The following is a 15,675-nucleotide window of genomic DNA, read 5'->3' on the forward strand; positions in this document are numbered from 1 at the left end:
TCTCTCTCTCTCTCTCCCTCCTTTCAAGTCTTGATCATATTTCCGGAGTCCAATCTCACATACTTCATTCAAAGTTCAATAGAGTGAGGAGACTCAATAATGGGTTGGTTTGGGGTGTGAGAAGTGAGCTGCCGCAGCATCTTCATCAGCACGTCTATTGCTGTGAGTACTGTGAGAGAAGAGGGAAACGAAAGAATGGGCAAAGCCTATAACTATCCCGGCCTTCACCCTTCCCCTCTTTGGAATTGGCCGCTTTGAATGAGTCCTTGGTGTAAAGCTCCCTCCTCTGTTCATCATCCTTGCACCAGTACCTGCCATCTTTTTATCACTCTTTTCTTCTTCTTCTCACGCACGGCAAGCACAGACCAAAGCTGTGGCGATCTCTCTCTGTCTTTCTCCCTTTCCTGAGGCGGAATCAGGAGTTACTGAGCTTAAATTTCTAAAGTGCAGTGAGGCGGAATCAGGAGTCTGATGTCGTTGTGAGAAGGTGAAAGAGCAAATGGCCACTTATATACAAACAGAGAGGGGGACGGACCCTTTTGGTGGAGCCGTGGAGGAAAGGTGTGACCCATCAGACTGACTTAAATTGATATTAAATTCGTCAATTCAAAATTGCCATCCGCACCTTAATTAATTTAAGGGAAGCAGTTCTAAAATAAAAGCGCCAATGCCCATCTGGTTTTTGGACGCTTCTTTGGAACTTGAAAGAGTTGAGGTCCCATTTCATTAAAATTGGACTGCAGTACCTCTCTCTCTCTCTCTCTCTCTCTCTCTCTCTCTCTCTCTCTCTCTCAGAGTTATCTATATTCATATGCAACACATGGTGAATGCATGGTGATTTTTAATTATTGGGTTCTCGGAATTAGGACCATAACTTTGCTAGATTCCCTTCACCTTTACTTTTCTTCCCTTCCAACGATTCAACAATCAAGAACCTACCCCACTAGGAGCTTCCCGAGGTAAGGGTAAGGGAGCAGCAGACGGGGGAAGGATGGTATCCAATAATCCACCAAAGGATCAATAGAATTGCCATTTCCCAATCGGAAGATGAGTCCCTTCCGAAACAAATCTCTAGAGGAGCAGATAGATTTCCATCCCCATGATGTCGAAGACGGGTATCGAGCATGAGGGAAATTGGTAGAAGGGAAGAATTTGTTTTTCATCAACCTCCCCCACCATGAAGTGGGAAAAATCAACAACTCCCAAGCTTTCTTTGCAAGCAAAGCTTGATTCATATCAGCAGAACATTTGATGTTAAGGCCTCCAAATCGCTTCGGCTCGCAAATATCCGTCCATGCAATAGTGGGAATCATACTTTTGTTGCCATTTGACCAGAAAAAATTCTTACTTGCTCCATCTAAAGCTTTATGAACCGAGGCAAGTAGCAAAAATCAAGACATCATGTAGAGTGGCATAGCTGAAAGGGTTGATTGAATCAAAACCACTTTACCGGCCGGACTTAGGAACTGCGATTTCCATCGCTGAAGTTTCTTATTGACTCTAGAGATCAAATCCGAACAGTGATTCTTAGCAATCTTTCCACTGATAAAGGGGATCCCGAGATAAATGTCAACAGAGGAAGAAGGGCTGATTTGAAAATAGTCATGAAGCTGCCTTTTCACACCTGAGTCGACATTCAGACTGAAATGAGCCCTAGTCTTGTGGAGATTGATCGACTGTCCAGAAAATTTATAGTATTCTTTTAGAACCTCATCAAGAGCCCAAGCCTCAGTCATAGTTGCTTCACCAAACAAGATAAGATCATCAGCGAAAGCCATGTGGGAAATACGCTCTCCACCTCGATTAATTGAGATACCATGAATCTTTCTGCTACTCAGAGCAACCGCAAGCTTGGTAGAAAGCACCTCGGCACATAAAACAAAAAGATAAGAGGAGAGCGGATCCCCCTGTCTAATACCTCGTGACGGGCTGAAGAAAGGAAGAGGAGTGCCATTGAGAAGGATACCAAGTTGAGTACTTTCAACACAAAACAGTACGTTAGTTACCCAATCATGGTTAAATCCATATTTTAAAAGAGTATCGTTGAGAAAGCTCCACTCTAATCTGTCATATGCCTTCTGCATATCTATCTTGAGGGAGAAATACCCGGTGCGCCCACGCCTTGTATTCTTCATTTTGTGGAGTAGTTCATGACAGATCAACACGTTATCTTGTATGTGCCTTCCTTTGATGAAACTGTTCTGATTGAAAGAGATGATTTTATGCAGAATCGGTCTCGGCCTATCCTCTTCTCACATGTACTTCACCAGGCTAACAATGTAGCTGACTCCCTTGCCTCTCTGGTAGCGGACACGCAGCTTTCACAGACCTGGCTTTCTATCCCACCTTCATCTATTTCCTCTCTGTTATTTGCAGAAGCTTTGGGAAGGTTGTTCCTCCGTTAATGAAATGCTTTTATCAAAAACAAAAAACAGTACCACTACAAATCTGAAATTGCCAAAAAATAGATAACACCTAATGTTTGAACTTGAACACGGGTCCAGTCTTGGAACAGGGGACTCCTCTAATTTATTATATCTGGATGAGCGAGTGGGGTTAATGCACCAAACTCGGCAACTGATGAACCAAGGCTTTTTTGTATTTTCATCCACTTGCCTTGACTGGAGTGAGAGGCAGGGTTCACTGAAAAGGGAGCATTCTGATTTTCACTTCAATTTTAGAAGTGTTGTTATCACTAATAAGCTCCCCAACCCATTCAATATTAATATCATTGTTGTCTTTCCCCCACTCTTCACTTTTCTACTCTCTCTCTCTCTCTCTCTCTCTCTCTCTCTATTACCACCAAATTAAAAGGTGATTTATGATTTATGATTTATGATTTATGAATCCCAGAGTGGAGAATGCACTCGTTAAAGTTGAAAGCACCCTTCATGCTACCATTGTGAATATATGGTTCAAGCGAAGATCTGGATCCACACAGATGTTGGGTTCCACGGAGAAAGGGAAATAAAAATAGTCTCACATCAGGTATGAATAGATAATGTGGGGATTTATTCTACCCCAAAAAATAAATGTGAGGGTTTATAGATATTTGGACACCCGTTCCTTAAGGTTTAACTTTTGAGAATGAGTTCTATCCATGTCTCTAACAAGTGGTATCAAAACCAAGGTCCTGATAGGACTAGAATGGAAGGGAAGATACTCGTACCATAATTGAAAGAGATTTCCTAAGACAAAAAAAGGAAGAAAATACTATCAACTTGGCTCTCAGACCTAAGATGAATCTCAATCTCACTTTCGCAACTTTGAAAATCAACAATATTGTAAATTCTTAATAGGATTCTTTAATCGAACCCCAAATCCCTAAACATAATCGTGGGGACGAAAGCATTAGGAAGGAACCAAAAAAAAGAGCTAGACACAAGAAGTGAAGGAATAAGTGAGTAAAGGAAAAGAGAAGATCATCTATTAATTCCAAAAAGAAAAATTTCTAAAAGCTGTACAAGGAATAATTAATTACATGGAACAAAATTTTGTGAAAGGACCTCAAAGCCCCATCCATCCCTTCAATTCTCTCAACCCATTTGGTTTACCCAAACCCAACTACCAAACTCTTCTTCAAGTCTTCTAATTTTTGGAGTCCGAAAGAAACGTAGACACTCGATTACACACATAATTCAAAGTTAAAACCGAGGAGACTCATAATTTGGTTCCTCTTCATTTGGGGGTGTGAGAAGATAGCACTGCAGCACCTTTCACCATATCACTTCTATAACTCTATTGATGTGGTTGTGACCTTTGAGAGAAGAGAGAAGCGAAGGAATTAGCCAATCTTATAACTATCCCAGCCTTCACCCTTCCCCTCTTTGGAATCGATCGCCTTGAATTAGTCTTTAAAGTAAAGCTCCTTTCGTTCATCACCATCATCGTCGTCTTTGCACCAGCTGCCATCTTTGTATCTCTCTTTTCTTCTTCTTCTTCTTCTTCTTCTTCTCCCTCTCTTGAGGTGGAATCAAGAGTTACTGAGCTGAAATTTCGAAGTGAAGATAAGACTCTTACGTCTTTGTGATTTATGAGATGGTGGAAGGGCTGATGCCCACTTATATAGAGACTTGGAGAGATAAAAGGGACCCTTTTAGTGGAGGAAAGGTGAACTTCGAAATTAAATTAATATTAAATTCCTTTTCTATTAAATTTTTTTTTTAATTAATGTTAAATTCTTCAATTAAAAAAAAATGGTAAAGTTAAATTCAAAATTAACCCTTTATTTAATTGACGAATGCTCATTGGGTTTAACTTTAAGCAACATATTTAATTGACATCAGTTTCCTTCCTACCATCATAAGTGTAAATGCCTCAAACTTCATAAGCAACACCTGGGAGAACGGTGGTTTTTTCTAAAATTTTTATTGGGTTGCGTTTATGGACACTATCCCTTTTTGTAGATTCCCTTGTCTACTTCAGCGTGCTGGGCTCCTTGGATCCAAGGAGCTAAATTCTCACTCCCATCCAAGTACCATTCCACCATTTGGCCAAAGTGAGCCAGGATTCGGCTCCTCTCCTGCGCATCACGAGATAGAAATTGTTTAACGCGGTAGGAAACGTCAACACGTGGCCTTGGTGCCATTCGGACAGTGTGAATTTCTTTTTTTTTATCAAAAGGAATTTTATTGATAGGAAGAGTCTTTACAACCAGTAGCATCTACAGCACACAGTTGCAAAAGCCACTGAGAGGTACATAGCCACATAATCGGAGACTCAACCGATAAGGTCGCCCTGGTCAAGAAATCCGCCACATAATTGGAGGATCTTGGAACAAAAGAAAAAGTACATGATTCAAATTTATTTTGCAGATAGAAAATATCATGCCAAATACTATGAATTTCCTGCTCCACTTGTGAATCTGCAGTTAGTTGCTTGATCAATGTTTGACAATCTGATTCCACTGTGACACGGGTAGCTCCAATTGTAACCGCATGTAATAGTCCAGATCGAATAGAAATTGCTTCACCAATTAGAGTTGATTTACAATGTATGCAAGAAGAATAGGCTGATATTGGAGAGCCAGACTCATTTCTAAGGAAAAAGCCTATGCCACCCCGTTTTGTCTTATTATTCCAAGCAACATCACAGTTGATTTTAATTACATTCAGGGGAGGAGGATTCCATTTGGATGTAAGATATCTTTGAAAAGTTGAGGAGCCATCCTTAGCTTTTGGGTGAGTTTGTGCAGTAGCAGATAATGATTCCCAAAATTCTTTGTGTGCCTTCTGTGCAATAGTAATAACTTCAGCAGGTGACCAAAGATGATTTTTAAAAATAAGATCATTTCTCCCCTTCCAAATATACCAAAATAAAAAAGTTGCAAGAGAGAAACTCTTTTGTGCCAGCCTTTTGTCCTCCTTATATATAACATCCCAGCTTTTAAGCTAATCTGTCAATCCCAGATTTGCAACTTGGGGAGTAAAATGATTTAGTGAAGAGCCGAACCAAACAGCTCTAGAGACAGGGCAAGAGAGAAAAATGTGGTCCACTGATTCAATAGGATATCCATAGCATAAACAAGAAGAATCAATTGGTATTTTTCTCTTGAGAAGGCTTTCACCAGATGCAATTCCATTAACACTGCTCTTCCAAAGGAACATTTTAATTTTCGGACAGTGTTAATCGATGAAGCACAGATGAGTGTGGTGCACATCCAACGAGAGAAGGATTCGACTTCTCATTTTCGATCCGATCCACGCCGTCCGGCCCAAATAACATTAAGGTCACGTGTCTACGCCTGCTGTCGCATTGGATGATCTCCAACTCAGGGGTGCACTGCAGAGGAGCGCAATCCGAGTAAGCCAAGGTTCACTAAAAAAAGGGTATGTTCTAATTTTCACCTCAATTTTTATTTGATTATGAAGCTAAAATTATTATTGGGCGATGTTCTCTAACCGGGAGTTTATAGGGTGGCAAGCAGCGCCTAGACACATGGGGTATGATGGAGTGGTCATTTCAGGCATCTAGGGTTGAGGCGGTCATTTCACCCACCCCCATGTGACTCTGGGCACATCCTAGGCCCCGGGGCAAAGGACATTTGGCCAATTATTATATATTTATTCTTTGTAGTCATCAGTAATAAGTGTCCCAAGCAGAGTTTTAGTAAACGGTATCGATACCAATATCGATATTGGTCAGATTTACTTCGTTTTTATTTTTTTGGAAAAAAAAAATTAGATTTTTTATTACTGGGTGTCAATCGGTGGCCTAAGTGGGCCTCCCCAGTCTAGGACCTTGTACCGTGACCAATCCGTTTAAGTATTTGGGCCTCATATGCTAGGCATGGTCCCATTTATAAATGATCGGTTGGGCACCGGTCCTTAATCGGGCTAAACGGGCCTTAAAACTGGCTACTGACACATTTATCTCTAAATAGTCTGTAAACGAGCCATAATCGGGGCATAAACGGGCTTTAAACGTGTCGGGCTGAGTGCAATTGACCATAAACGGGGTTGTAAACATGTCGGGCAGGGTCGGGTTATTAGTCGGTCAGACCGTTGCACCGGGAATGATCCACTATTATTCGGGCCGGGCTCAAGCTGGACATGTTTACTAAACGAGCCGAGCCGGTCTCAAGTTTTCTCGATCGGGCCTGAAATTGACACCCCTAGTCTATACCGATCCACCGATACAGGATTGGTCAGAAATCAATATCGATCTCCTCCAATACTGATACGAATCCGCTAATCCGATAGTGATTCCTCAAACCATGGTCCCAAGTCCCAACCCATTCAATCTTAATATTATTGTGTCCTCACTTTTCACTCTTCTACTCTCTACCACCAAACTTAAAAGGTGATTAGCGCGAAAACTCTTTCCCACCCCCCCCCCCCCCCCTCTCCTATGATATTGCAACGCACTAACGAAAGTTGAAAGAACAATACCACACTCTACACTGTTATACAACAATAGTTGTTTTTCATTTGAAAGTGAAAGATTCGCTTTCTCACAGACTCACTCTGGTTTTCAAAAGACAAAAAATAATAATAATAATAATAATTTTGTGCACATTGTGCATGTAATAAGCTTTTTAGCTAATGCACTAAGGCCACTTCACATTATTAAAGTCCATCAAATTTGATGAACGATTAGTTCTAAAGTTGAAAATGTTGAGAGAAAAGATCTCATACTTGGTCAGTCATATGACTGGCGAGAAGAGATATATTTTACATCCCAAAGAGATTATAATTGAAGATTCCATTCTTTCCGGTACAAAAGAAGTTCCTATAAAAATGAAAAATTTTGTACTTTCAAGTATGATTTGAACTTGAACAATTGATTTACGCAATTGGAAGCAACCAATTAGGTTGTTTACGACTCTCTGAAAGATGAATCTCAATCTTACATTCAACTCAAGCCCATCAAATATTGATCTTGGATTTGGATTTTGAATCTCAAACTTCAAATTCTCATCTCTTGACAGTAAAATGAAACAAAGAAGGTCGTATTCATGAAACTCCAATATCTCCCAACATATTTAATCCTATTTTAGAGAACATTAAATTTTGACAAAACTGATATTTTTTGGTAGGATTCCTTAATCAAGCCCCAAAAGAAGTGAAGGATTGACTTAATGAAACAAAAGGAAAGAATCATCTACTAATTGCAGAAAAAGAAAATCTACAAATGTACAACTGAACAATTACATGGAACAAAATTTTCTGAAAGGGCTTCAAAGCCCCATCCCTCCTCTATTACCAAACCCATTTCAAGTCCTCATAATTGGGTTCGTTTGGGATGTGACAAGTGTGCAGCAGCACCTTCACTAGCACCTCTATTGATGTTGCTGTGAGAGAAGAGGGAAGCGAAAGAATTTGCTAACCCTATCACTATCCCGGCCTTCACACTTCCTCTCTTTGGAATCGGTCGCCCCGAATTGGTCCTTGGTGTAAAGCTTCCTCCGTTCATCATCATCACCGTCGTCCTCACACCAGCTGCCATCTTTGTGTCTTTCTTTTCTTCTTCTTCTTCTTCTTTGTTGCTCTCTTCCTCTTTGAGGCAGAATCAGGAGTTGCTCAGCTCAAATATTGAAGTGAAGAACTGCAGATAGACTGTGATCGATGGAGGTGAAAGAGCAAATGCCCCACTTATATATATAGAGATTAAAAAGAAGGGGGTCAGTACTTAGACCATCAGATGGAGAGAGAATGGGACTATAGTACTACGCACTCAAGAAAGCAAAATTAAAAGGTGATTATAAATAGTAAAAGCGCAAAACCCAACCCTATAATACAACGCACTCAAGAAAGTTGGAAGCACACTCCAGGCTACCATTCTAACCTTTCTACTATTCTATAAACGAAACGTGAATATATTGTGAAAGTGAAGATTTCCCATCCACACAGATCTTTTCAGATTTGTGAAAGACATTATGAAGTAGAGAAATTAATAACTTTTCACATGTTGCTAATTCATTTTGTTTTAGCCCCAAAAAGCATTAAGGCCTTTCTCTATCCCACAATCAAACTGGTTAAAATACCTATAAAGGTAAAATCTTATTGCAACTAAAATTGGTGAAAAAATAAAGTAAATTTGCTTTTCTTGCCCTTTTAATATAACATTTTCTTTTTTGTTTAGGTAAAATCTTATAATTTTACATGTGTACTTGAAAAATATACAAACCAATAACACTTCTTATAAATGACATAATGGTTACTCAATTACAGATTTTTTTAAACGATTTTCTTATTGACACACCCCCCCCCCTTAAGGTGTCAAATAATTGATAACCTTATTTTTTGTCGTTTTAGATTAGGGTCTAGGTTCTCAGCATTGGTGAGGAACAGGAATATCCATATCCACTCCCATTGGTACTATCGGATTACATTGAAAAGGGGTGATTTCAACTTCGCCAATAGTGGGTGGGAGTGTAATGCTGACCCAAGAGTCTCTTCTCCAGGTGAAGGAAAACTTAATCGTCTAGTTTAGTTCACTTTTTTTTCAGGAGGGGGAGAGAATGTATCATATTCACATGTATGTGTATTCGATAAACATGTAAAACAATGATAACTCTTAAAAATGACATAATGGAAGTCATTTTCAAATTCTTACCAAAAAAAAAAGAACTCATTTTCAAATAATATTGAAAATTAAACCTCTCATATCTTATGGTCTTACCCCCCCCTAAAAAAAAAACATTTTCACATCTAACTTAAATAACTTTTGGATATAAGACAAGGGGCATTCAAAAGAAGATTACATGATTTAAATACACCTATAGAGGTGTTGTGAGAACTATAGGCTTTGAGGGACTAGACAACATCGAAACTTCATGGAGATCTGACTCTCTCTTGTTTAATTGGGTGTAATATTGAGTTGTCATTCTGAAATTACAATGAATACCGCTCTTTCAGAACAAAATGGGCTTTTCTAAAGACATCGAGTTGCCACCTAAAATAGTGTCTAGGACCTACAGTTAAATTGAATCTAAGGATTGGTCTCACCATTTGATCTAGACACTACCAAGTTATGGTCTAGGGATGGTGTTAGGCATCCTAGTATGCGCGGTGAAAATTGATTTTCTATTTATTAAATAAATAATTTTTTAAAATTATCCAATAAAATTTTATTTAAAGCGTCATACATACATCTATATTGTATATTGCAAGAAAAAAAATAAAAGAGAAAATTAAAAAATTATTAAAAAATTATCCTCTGAAAGGGGTCAAATGGGGATACACTTGAAGGGGGTGTGAAATAAGTTTCATTGGCTTGATAGTGCTTGATCAAAGTGTATAATCCAGCTTGAGGTTAGCTCACAAAAAATTTGTAGAATGTTAATATATTAAAAACACTACCCAATAAATGAAAAAAATAGAAAATAACACAGAGAAAGAAAATTATATGTAATTAACGAGCTTTGTTTGTTTCGACGTAAAATTTACTTGAAAATTTTCACTTCAAAAAATTTTGGATGTAAAATTTTAAATGTTGAAAAGTGTTTCAATGTTTGTTTTTCTATGGAAACATACATTAGAAAATTATTTTAACGTGTAAAATTTTATATTTACAGAGTAAAATTTACTACACGGAGCCAATATGAATTCAAAACACACCCCTAAATAAAAAAAGTTTCGAAACATACAAAAATTGGAAAGGCTATGTGTTAAGGTTTAAGGATTATATGGATATCAGTAAATTTCCTGTATAGGGTTTCGCTATGAATCTGTAGCGAGAGTTCTTTCTCTATATTACAAATCTGAGAGAAGTGTGAAGAACGAATGACTGTAACCCTATTTTCCATTGATAGTGAAACAGATCTCATCTCACCATGGACATAGGGAACTTTGCCGAACCACATAAATCTTTGTGCGTATTGTGTGATTGTTGTGTTTGCGATTTGCATTTTTCTCTGCTTCGTGTTAGGTTTTACACTATGTCCTTCAATATTGATCTTGGATTTGGATTTTGAATTGCACAATTTCAAATTCTTCATCTCTTCACGGTAGAAAGGATAAGAGGAGAGAAGGAAAAACAAGAATGAAGAAAAAGTGAAGGAGTGAGTGAAAGAAACAAAACAGAGGATCATCTCTATTGATTTCGAGAAGAAGCTACAAACTTTACATCTTTACAATTACAAGAAACAAAATTTTCTGAAAGGACCTCAAAGCCCCATCCCTCCTCCTCCTCTACCCTCTTGGCTTTCCCAAGTGTAAATAAACCCTTCTGTTCGTCCGCATCTTTCTAGAGTCCAAAAGAAACGCAGATTCTCACACACATGCTTCAAAGTTGAACAGAAGAGACTCATAATTGGGTAATTCGTTTGGGGTTGTGAGAATTTTGAGCTGCAACACCATCACCAGCAGCAACTCTATTGATGTGGGTGTGACCTGTGAGAGAAGAGAGAAGCGAAAGAATGAGCCAATCCTATAACTATCCCAGCCTTCACTCTTCCCCTCTTTGGAATTGGCCGTCCCAAATGAGTCCTTGATGTGAAGCTTCCTCTGTTCATCACCATCGTCGTCGTCCTCGCACCAGCTGCCATCTTTATGTCTTCTTTTTCTTCCTCTTCTTGTTTTCACTCACAGCAAGCACAGACCTCTCTCTCCTGAGGCGGAATCAAGAGTTGCTCTGCTCAAAATTCGAATTACGGAACTGGAGATAAGACTGTGATGTCGTTGTGAGTTGTGATGAGGAAGTGAAAGAGCATATGCCCACTTATCTATATATATATACAGAGATTAGACTTGAAATATATAGAGAGAATGGCAGTATAGTTATTTCTTGATGCAGCAGGGTCAAGTGTAATATTTCCATGCCACTGTGTTAAGTGCGAATGCGACAAACTTCATATGTAACACGTGGGGTGAACGTTGATTTTTTTTAGTTTTTTATTGGGTTCCGTGAATTGGCACAATCGCTTTGTTCGATTCCCTTGTCTAATTATCACCCTTATAATGCAACGGCACTCTTTAAAGTTGAAAGCGCACATAGTATCGGGCCTCTCAATTATCTCCTTCAGTTTGCTGATCGGTCCAGTTCCCCAGTTCTTCTAATAGGGGGATGGTGGATCCCACCTAGGCAGAATGTCTGGACATAGGTAAAGAAGTCATTTCAGCCCCCTTTTGTTAAAGGAACTGGAGAGCTAGGCCGGGCAGCCAACTGGAGGTGATAAAGATCCCGACTACTATACATATTCCCATTTTTTTTTTTAAGTGAAGATCCCCCCTCCCCCCCCCCCCTCCACACACACACACACACACACACACACACCAATTTAGCTCATCTCCAGGAACCCAGCACGCCTAGGGTGCTACCAGCCGTTTAGCTGTGTCACACATCCCTAGACATGTGCCAAGATGTGTGCAACACAACTTAACTGCTGGATGTTCTTTTAACAGCACCCTGGGCGTTGGGCTCCTTGGAGACGATCTTGATCCCACACACACACACATATTCAGATTGTGATCGTCTACGGCACACTGCCCGTAGCGGCCTGTGCGGCCCAAACACATCGTTGTGCGCATTGTCCACCTTACCCTTGCCTGAGCGCCTTGTTCGAGCAGGGGCAAGGTGGACATTACGCACAACAATGTGTCTGGGCTACATAGGCCACTACGGGCAGTGCGCTGTAGAGGATCTGAATTGCACAGATCCTCTCTTGTTTCTTATACCCCAAAAAAAAAAAAAATTCCTCGAGATATTTAAAATTAGGGAACAGTTCTTAGTGGGGGAGCGTAGCCCCTGATTGTAAACACGGGCCAATAGGAGCATATGTGAGGTTGCCTACATTTACAAAGTAAAATTTACCACGCGGAGCCGATATAAATTCAAAACACACCCCTAAATAAAAAAAGGTTTGGAAACATACAAAAATTGGAAAGGCTACATGTTGAGGTTTAAGGACTATATGGGTATTTTAGTAAATTTCTTGTATAGGGTTTCATTATAAATCTATAGCGAGAGTTCTTTCACTGTATTGTAATTTTCAGAAAGGTGTGAGGAACGAGCAACTGTAACCCTATTCTCCATTGATAGTAAAACAGATCTCATCTCACCGTGGACGTAGGCAACATCACCGAACCACGTAAATCTTTGTGTGCATTGTGTGATTGTGTTTGTGATTTCCATTCTTCGTTGCTTCATGTTAGGTTTTACAAGATTTAGATCCTCTACTGCCGAGTATGTTCCTGCCATCGTCCTGCCGGCAGCCGTGAGCTTGACATTTGTCATTATCCATATCCAACGTCCAAATTTCAAATCGTCTAAAAAATGAGGCATTTTTGGTTTATGAGCATAGCAAACCCAAGCCAACCATAAATCCAAACCGAACCCGATCGATCAGAAAATGAAAACCGAAAGGTTTTAAGTTTCAAAACAAAAGGAAATCCCTTCTTCCCTCTCATCTTCTTCATTCCTCACCGCCATGGAACCTTGAACAGCACCGAGGGAACAGTGAACAGCGAGAAAGTTCTTGAGGTGGGTTTTCTATTCTTAAGATGTGGAAAACACTTAAGTTCTCTGCTCTCCGCTCTCTGCAATTTCCAGATTTTATAGTTCAGAGAGCGAAAAAACTTGTGCTTTTTACATATTTAATGGATGCAAATCAGAGGAAGAGATCTACATTTCTGTATATGCCAAGGTACAGGTTCATGCACGTATTCTTGTACACCGTTTCAAGGCCACAAACGAATGAAACTAGACCATGAGAAGTTCTACAATGGAAGAACTTGGGATTTTAGATGAGTGCAATTGGATTTTGAATTGGAGAACTCTGACCTCAGAAGTTCTAACATCATCTTCACACAAGTAAAAATTTTCCCTTTTGCTAATTTGTCAGCTCTGTTTCAGTTTCATATACAAGCACAAGAAGGGAAAGCCAAAAATAAAATAGAGGTCCAATTTCTTCCCTCTTCTACCTAGTGAGCAACCTCAGTCTGCAGGGATGCAATAAACTCTGCCTGCTCAACCTCCTATCTCGCCATTGCAACGATTTGATCGTGCACAGGCACGTACTCCTAATCAATCGACACAAGGTGGTAACAAACAATATCTTCCATTTCTCTTTTCAGAAACTTTCTAAAGCAAGAACAGAAAACCCACCTCAAGCTTCTGAACGAGTTCCTTAGCGGTCGGAGCAGAAACGATTATGTTGCGCTGAAGGTTCCATGGTGGTGAGGAGATGAAGAACTTTCTCTCTGTTCACTGTTCCCTCGGTGCTGTTCAAGGTTCCATGGCGGTGAGGAGACGAAGAAGATGAGAGGGAAGAAGGGATTTGAGAGGGAAAAAGGGATTTCCTTTTGTTTTGAAACTTAAAACCTTTCGGTATCCATTTTCTGGTCGATCGGGTTCGGTTTGGGTTTATGGTTGGCTTGGGTTTGCTATGCTCATAAATCGAAAATGCCTCATTTTTTAGAGGATTTGAAACTTGGACGTTGGATATGGATAATGACAGGTGTCAAGCTCACGGCTGCAGGCAGGACGATGGCAGGAACATACTCGGCAGTAGAGGATCTGAATCTAGGTTTTACACCATGTCCATCAATATTGATCTTGGGTTTGGATTTTGAATTGCACAACTTTAAATTCTTCATCTCTTCACTGTAGAAAGAATAAGAGAAGGAGAGAAGGAAAAACAAGAATGAAGAAAAAGTGAGGAGTGAGTGAAAGAAACAAAACAGAGGATCATCTCTATTGATTTCGAGAAGAAGCTCCAAACTGTACATCTTTACAATTACAAGAAACAAAATTTTCTGAAAGGGCCTCAAAGCCCCATCCCTCCTCTACCCTCTTGGCTTTCCCCAGTGTATATAAACCCTTCTATTCGTCCTCCTCTTTCTAGAGTCCAAAAGAAACGCAGATTCTCACACACATGATTCAAAGTTGAACAGAGGAGACTCATAATTGGGAAATTCGTTTGGGGTTGTGAGAATTTTGAGCTGCAACACCTTCACCAGTAGCAACTCTATTGATGTGGGTGTGACCTGTGAGAGAAGAGAGAAGCGAAAGAATGAGCCAATCCTATAACTATCCCAGCCTTCACTCTTCCCCTCTTTGGAATTGGCCGTCCCGAATGAGTCCTTGGTGTGAAGCTTCCTCTGTTCATCACCATCGTCGTCGTCCTCGCACCAGCAGCCATCTTTGTGTCTTCTTTTTCTTCTTCTTCTTGTTTTTACTAACGGCAAGCACAGACCTCCCTCTCCTGAGACGGATTCAAGAGTTGCACTGCTCAAATTTCGAAGTGCGGAACTGGAGATAAGACTGTGATGTCGTTGTGAGTTGTAATGAGGAAGTGAAAGAGCATATGCCCACCTTATATATATACAGAGATTAGACTTCACATATATAGAGAGAATGGCATTATAGTTATTTCTTGATGCAGCAGGGTCAAATATAATGTTTCCATGCCATTATGTTAAGTGCGGATGCCACAAACTTCATATGTAACACGTGGGGTGAAAGTTGATGTTTTTTTAATTTTTTATTGGGTTCCGTGAATTGGCACAGTCGCTTTGTTAGATTCCCTAATCTAATTATCACCCTTATAATGCGACGGAACTCATTAAAGTTGAAAGCGCACATAGTTTCGGGCCTCTCGGCTACTATACATACTCCTTCTTTTTTTTTTTTTTTTTTTTTTTTTTTCTTTCAAGTGAAGATCCCCCCCCCCTCCCGTACACACGAATTTAGCTAGTCTGCAGGGAACCCAGAACGCCTAGGGTGTTGCTAGCCATTTGGCTGTGTCGCACACATCCCTAGAATTGTGCAAAGATGTGTGCAACACAACTTAACTGTTGGATGTACCTTGGTAGCACCCTGGGCGTTGGGCTCCCTGGAGACGATCTTGATCCCACACACACACATTTAGATTGTGATCGTCTACGACACACTGCCCGTAGTGGTTTGTGAGGCCCAAACACATCACTGTGTGCATTGTCCACCTTACCCCTGCCTGAGCGCCTTGCCCGAGCAGGGGCAAGGTGGATATTATGCGCAACGATGTGTCTAGGCTACACAAGCCACTACGGGCAGTGGGCTGTAGAGGATCTGAATTGCGCAGATCCTCTCTTGTTTCTTATACAAAAAGAAAAAACCTCGAGATATTTAAAATTAGGGAATAGTTCTCAGTGGGGGAGCGTCGCCCTTGATTGTAAACACAGGCCAATAGGAGCATATGTGTGGTGGTATCATGTGGGCGATCATCATCGCCATTCATGAGATGGGATGGTC

At 40.1% G+C, this 15,675-nt stretch overlaps 2 long non-coding RNA genes across 2 annotated transcripts; one reads left to right on the forward strand and one right to left on the reverse strand.

The window, feature by feature from the left end:
* Positions 1-216: 216 nt before the first annotated feature.
* Positions 217-14,576, reverse strand: LOC122639487. Its single transcript, XR_006329518.1, has 3 exons — positions 14,555-14,576; positions 8,918-8,925; positions 217-286 (listed from the first exon to the last, which is right to left on the reverse strand). It is a non-coding gene; the product is annotated as an uncharacterized LOC122639487 (long non-coding RNA).
* On the forward strand, positions 3,080-11,036 carry LOC122639486. Its single transcript, XR_006329517.1, has 3 exons — positions 3,080-3,091; positions 10,104-10,108; positions 10,809-11,036. It is a non-coding gene; the product is annotated as an uncharacterized LOC122639486 (long non-coding RNA).
* Positions 14,577-15,675: the final 1,099 nt, after the last annotated feature.

Source organism: Telopea speciosissima, chromosome 9 (genome assembly GCF_018873765.1).
Source record: "Telopea speciosissima isolate NSW1024214 ecotype Mountain lineage chromosome 9, Tspe_v1, whole genome shotgun sequence".
In the NCBI taxonomy this organism is placed as follows: domain Eukaryota; kingdom Viridiplantae; phylum Streptophyta; class Magnoliopsida; order Proteales; family Proteaceae; genus Telopea; species Telopea speciosissima.